This window comes from Nerophis lumbriciformis, linkage group LG03 (assembly GCF_033978685.3).
Source record: "Nerophis lumbriciformis linkage group LG03, RoL_Nlum_v2.1, whole genome shotgun sequence".
Classification (NCBI taxonomy): domain Eukaryota; kingdom Metazoa; phylum Chordata; class Actinopteri; order Syngnathiformes; family Syngnathidae; genus Nerophis; species Nerophis lumbriciformis.
In genome coordinates, this window is record NC_084550.2 from 15,197,501 (window position 1) to 15,202,733 (window position 5,233).

Below are 5,233 nucleotides of genomic sequence, written 5' to 3' on the forward strand. Positions count from 1 at the left end.
GTGTAAAGTATTTCTTGTGCTGAGCGATCATAAAACGGCTGCAAAAGACGCACTGGCTGAGGCTCGCCTCCTGCACCCCCGCCGTAGAATTGTTATATCAACTAAAGCCCACACTTAAACTTTCCACGTGCAAGATTGAATCGATTTAAAAAAATTATTTCATAAGAAGCCAAAAAGTGCAAAAACAATAATGTTGGTGTTGGAGGAGTTGTGAATGACTGCAGGGACACAACATTAGGTACACCTGCAGACTGCAGGTGTACCTAATTCACAACTCCTCCAACACGAACATTATTGTTTTTGCACTTTTTGGCTTCTTATTAAATAACTTTTGTAACCTATTTTCATGGGCTTTCCTCTTTGTGATGTTAAGTTCCTGTTATGCGCTGTTATACAGTATATGCCTTGAGCTCTTATTTTGACGGCGCTAAGAGCGGAAGTGATGTCACGTTGCGGAGGTTTTTGAAAGAAGGTAAATAAAGTGGTCCTCGTGTAAACTGGAGCCTCCGTGTTTGTTATTTTGTAGTTTCATACAGCATAGGCGACATTTATAAACCCTCGGTTACACTTTTTTAAATAGATTCAATCTTGCACGTGGAAAGTTTAAGTGAGGGTTTTAGTTGCGGCGCATGCACTTAATTTCTAAGTAAAGGTAAGACCATAATAACGTTTTTTTTTATTAAATGTGCTTTTTTGTGTGCTACAGTTTGTATGTGTAAAGTTAAAGTTAAGTTAAAGTACCAATGATTGTCACACACACACTAAGTGTAATGAAATTTGTCCTCTGCATTTGACCCATCCCCTTGATCACCCCCTGGGAGGTGAGGGGAGCAGTGGGCAGCAGCGGCGCCACGCCTGGGAATCATTTTTGGTGATTTAACCCCCAATTCCAACCCTTGATGCTGAGTGCCAAGCAGGGAAGAATGCTGGTATGAGCTTTTAAACATAACCCGTTAACTGCTGCCAATCATATGGTGAATAAGATACTCTTTAGGGTTCATATTGTCATGACTTGGTCTTGGGTGTGTGCTTTTCCGGGATGCAACGGAAAGTTGGCTCGGGCGAAACGGGAATGAAGGTACATGATTTATTTATTATTATAAAAAAAAAAAGGAATAAATGAAAGCGCGCACAGTGGCGGAGAATAAACTATGAAACCAAAAGACTATAGCAAAAAAGTACAAATGAAAAGCACGCACAGTGGCGGAGAACAAACTATGAAAAACAAAAAGACTATAAACATGGAACAAAAACTTACTTGGCTTGGACAAAAATAGTTGCATGAAGAATGGACATGGGAAGAAGTGCCAGGCATGGACAGAGCATAAATGTGGTGAGGTCGTCAGAACGACAAACTGAAAAGAATGAACTTAAATACTATGGACATGATTAGTGAAAGCAGGTGCGTGACTCAAAACGTGAAACAGGTGCGTGATGTGACAGGTGAAAACTAATGGTTGCTATGGTGACAATCAAGGGTGCACAATGAGTCCAAACGTGGAACAGGTGAAACTAATGGGGTAATCATGGAAACAAGACAAGGGAGTGAAAAGACAGAAACTAAAGAGTCCTATAACTAAACAAAACATGACTTAAAACAAAACATGATTACACAGACATGACAGAGCCCCTCCCTTAAGGACAGATACCAGATGTCCATAAAAAAAAATTAACAAGAGTCATGGGAGGGCGGGAGGGGGACATGGCGGTGGGTCGCCAGACCACGTGTCCCCGTATCCACCGGGGCAGAGTTAGGTGGCGGCGGCGAGTGGAACGCCGCTGCAGCAGGCGAGGCGGGCGCCCAGGGAATGGCCACATTCGTGGCCGACTGGGAGGTGGGCGCACTTGGCGTGGCGGGCGACCAGGTAGCGGCCATATCCGTGGCCGACGAGGAGGAAGGCGCGTCGTCATCTTGGCAGGCGTGGCAGCTCGGCGTGGCGCGTCAGGCGGCGAAGCTGGGCGTGGCGCGTCAGGCGGCGAAGCTGGGCGTGGGTCTTGGTCTTGGTCTAGGCGTAGGTCTTGGTCTTGGTCTTGGCATGGCGGGTCTTGGTCTTGGTCTTGGCATGGCGGGTCTTGGTCTTGGCATGGCGGGTCTTGGTCTTGGCATGGCGGGTCTTGGTCTTGGTCTTGGCATCGTGGAGCTGCAACTGGCGGCACTTGGCGTCGTGGAGCTGCGACTGGCGGCACTTGGCGTCGTGGAGCTGCGACTGGCGGCACTTGGCATCGTGGAGCTGCGACTGGCAGCACTTGGCGTCGTGGAGCAGCGACTGGCGGCACTTAGCGTCGTGGAGCAGCGACTGGCAGCATTTGGCGTCGTGGAGCTGCCACTGGAGGCACTTTGCGTCGTGGAGCTGGTACCGGAGCTTGGCGTGGTGGGTCTTGGTCTTGGACTTGGCGTGGAGGGTCTTGGTCTTGGGCTTGGCGTGGAGGGTCTTGGTCTTGGACTTGGCGTGGAGGGTCTTGGTCTTGGCGTGGAGGAGCTGGTGCTAGCCTTGGTGCGGCGACAGGTGCTAGCCGTGGAGCAGCTACAGGTGCTAGCCGTGGAGCTGCGACAGGTGCTAGCCGTGGAGCTAGCCTTGGAGCAGCTAGCCGTGGAGCTGCGACAGGTGCTAGCCGTGGAGCTGCGACAGGTGCTAGCCGTGGAGCTGCGACAGGTGCTAGCCGTGGAGCTAGCCTTGGAGCAGGTGGAGGTGGCCTAGCTGGGGGTTGCGGCTTGGCAGGTCGGAAGACTGGTGAGGGCGATCGTGCTGGAGGCTGTGGCTTGACAGGTCGGAAGACTGGTGGTGGCGGCCGTGAGGGAGGCTGTGGCTTGAGATGGTGATGCAGAGCCACCCCACCTACACAGCTCCCGACCCCAGCCCCCCCCTCAAGGGGCGGATACCAGACGCGCTCTCTGCGGTCTGGAACTCTCTCTAGGGGTGGGCGGGGGGCAGAAACGTCCCCTTTAAATTGTCCAAAATGTCTATTTTCTACCTGTGATATTGTGGGTGAAAAAAAAATGTTTTGTGACTTGGGCGTGACTTGAGTCCTGGGGTGCGGGGAATCAAAAGAAAAATAATTCAGGAAAAAAAAATCCTTGTTTTTGACGTCATTAGGGCGAAGCCGGGCTGGCTGCTGCTTGCTTCCGCCCGGAGGGGGAGGGGCATGTGGGAGCGGCGTGTCCTGCAGGCTCGCGGAAGTTCTACCTGACGTCCTTCGTCGGGAGCGGCGCTTCCGGCACTGCGCTGCGTCCCCGCATTCCTGGGACCAAATGGAGTCTCTGTACTCCACGGAGGAGTAGCGCAGAGTTTCCTCCTCCATCGCGCACAGGACCGCCCAAGAAGCCTCGTCCAAATTGTCCAACTCGGCCAACTTACGTGCGGAAAAGCGGGTCTGCTGACGACCTAATGTCATGACTTGGTCTTGGGTGTGTGCTTTTCCGGGATGCAACGGAAAGTTGGCTCGGGCGAGACGGGAATGAAGGTACATGATTTATTTATTATTATCAAAAAAAAAAGGAATAAATGAAAGCGCGCACAGTGGCGGAGAATGAACTATGAAACCAAAAGACTATAGCAAAAAAGTACAAATGAAAAGCACGCACAGTGGCGGAGAACAAACTATGAAAAACAAAAAGACTATAAACATGGAACAAAAACTTACTTGGCTTGGACAAAAATAGTTGCATGAAGAATGGACATGGGAAGAAGTGCCAGGCATGGACAGAGCATAAATGTGGTGAGGTCGTCAGAACGACAAACTGAAAAGAATGAACTTAAATACTATGGACATGATTAGTGAAAGCAGGTGCGTGACTCAAAACGTGAAACAGGTGCGTGACGTGACAGGTGAAAACTAATGGGTTGCTATGGTGACAATCAAGAGTGCACAATGAGTCCAAACGTGGAACAGGTGAAACTAATGGGGTAATCATGGAAACAAGACAAGGGAGTGAAAAGACAGAAACTAAAGAGTCCTATAACTAAACAAAACATGACTTAAAACAAAACATGATTACACAGACATGACACATATGTTTGTAAATCTGATTGTGATGAAGTCAGTGCCTCACCAGCCATCAACCTCACCGCACGTCACTGATATATATATATATATATATATATATATATATGTATATATATATATATATATATATATATAAAATGTATGTATATGTATATACATATATATATATATATATATATATATATATATATATATATATATATATATATATATATATATATATATATATATATATATATATATATATATAAAATGTATGTATATATGGTGGGCAGCACGGTGGAAGAGGGGTTAGTGCATCTGCCTCACAATACGAAGGTCCTGAGTAGTCTTGGGTTCAATCCCGGGCTCGGGATCTTTCTGTGTGGAGTTTGCATGTTCTCCCCGTGACTGCGTGGGTTCCCTCCGGGTACTCCGGCTTCCTCCCACCTCCAAAGACATGCACCTGGGGATAGGTTGATTGTCAACACTAAATTGGCCCTAGTGTGTGAATGTGAGTGTGAATGTTGTCTGTCTATCTGTGTTGGTCCTGCGATGAGGTGGCGACTTGTCCAGGGTGTACCCCGCCTTCCGCCCGATTGTAGCTGAGATAGGCTCCAGCACCCCCCGCGACCCCAAAAGGGAATAAGCGGTAGAAAATGGATGGATGGATGGATGTATATATGGGACGGTGTGGCGCAGTGGAAGAATTGCCGTGCGCGACCCGAGGGTCCCTGGTTCAATCCCCACCTAGTACCAACCTCGTCATGTCTGTTGTGTCCTGAGCAAGACACTTCACCCTTGCTCCTGATGGGTGCTGGTTAGCGCCTTGCATGGCAGCTCCCTCCATCAGTGTGTGAATGTGTGTGTGAATGGGTAAATGTGGAAGTAGTGTCAAAGCGCTTTGAGTACCTTGAAGGTAGAAAAGCGCTATACAAGTACAACCCATTTATCATTTATTTATATATATATATGTATATATATATATATATATATATATATATATATATATATATATATATATAAAATGTAGGTATATGTATGTATATATATATATATATATATATATATATATATATATATATATATATATATATATATATATATACATGTACATGTACATGTAAGCTGTGAAAATCTGCTGTACAGTATGTGTGCTTGGGTCCTATTTTCAGGATTACTAATACAAAAAAACGGAATGGATTTTAAATTTTTTTTTACTGATTGAGACATCCAGAATGTACAGAAA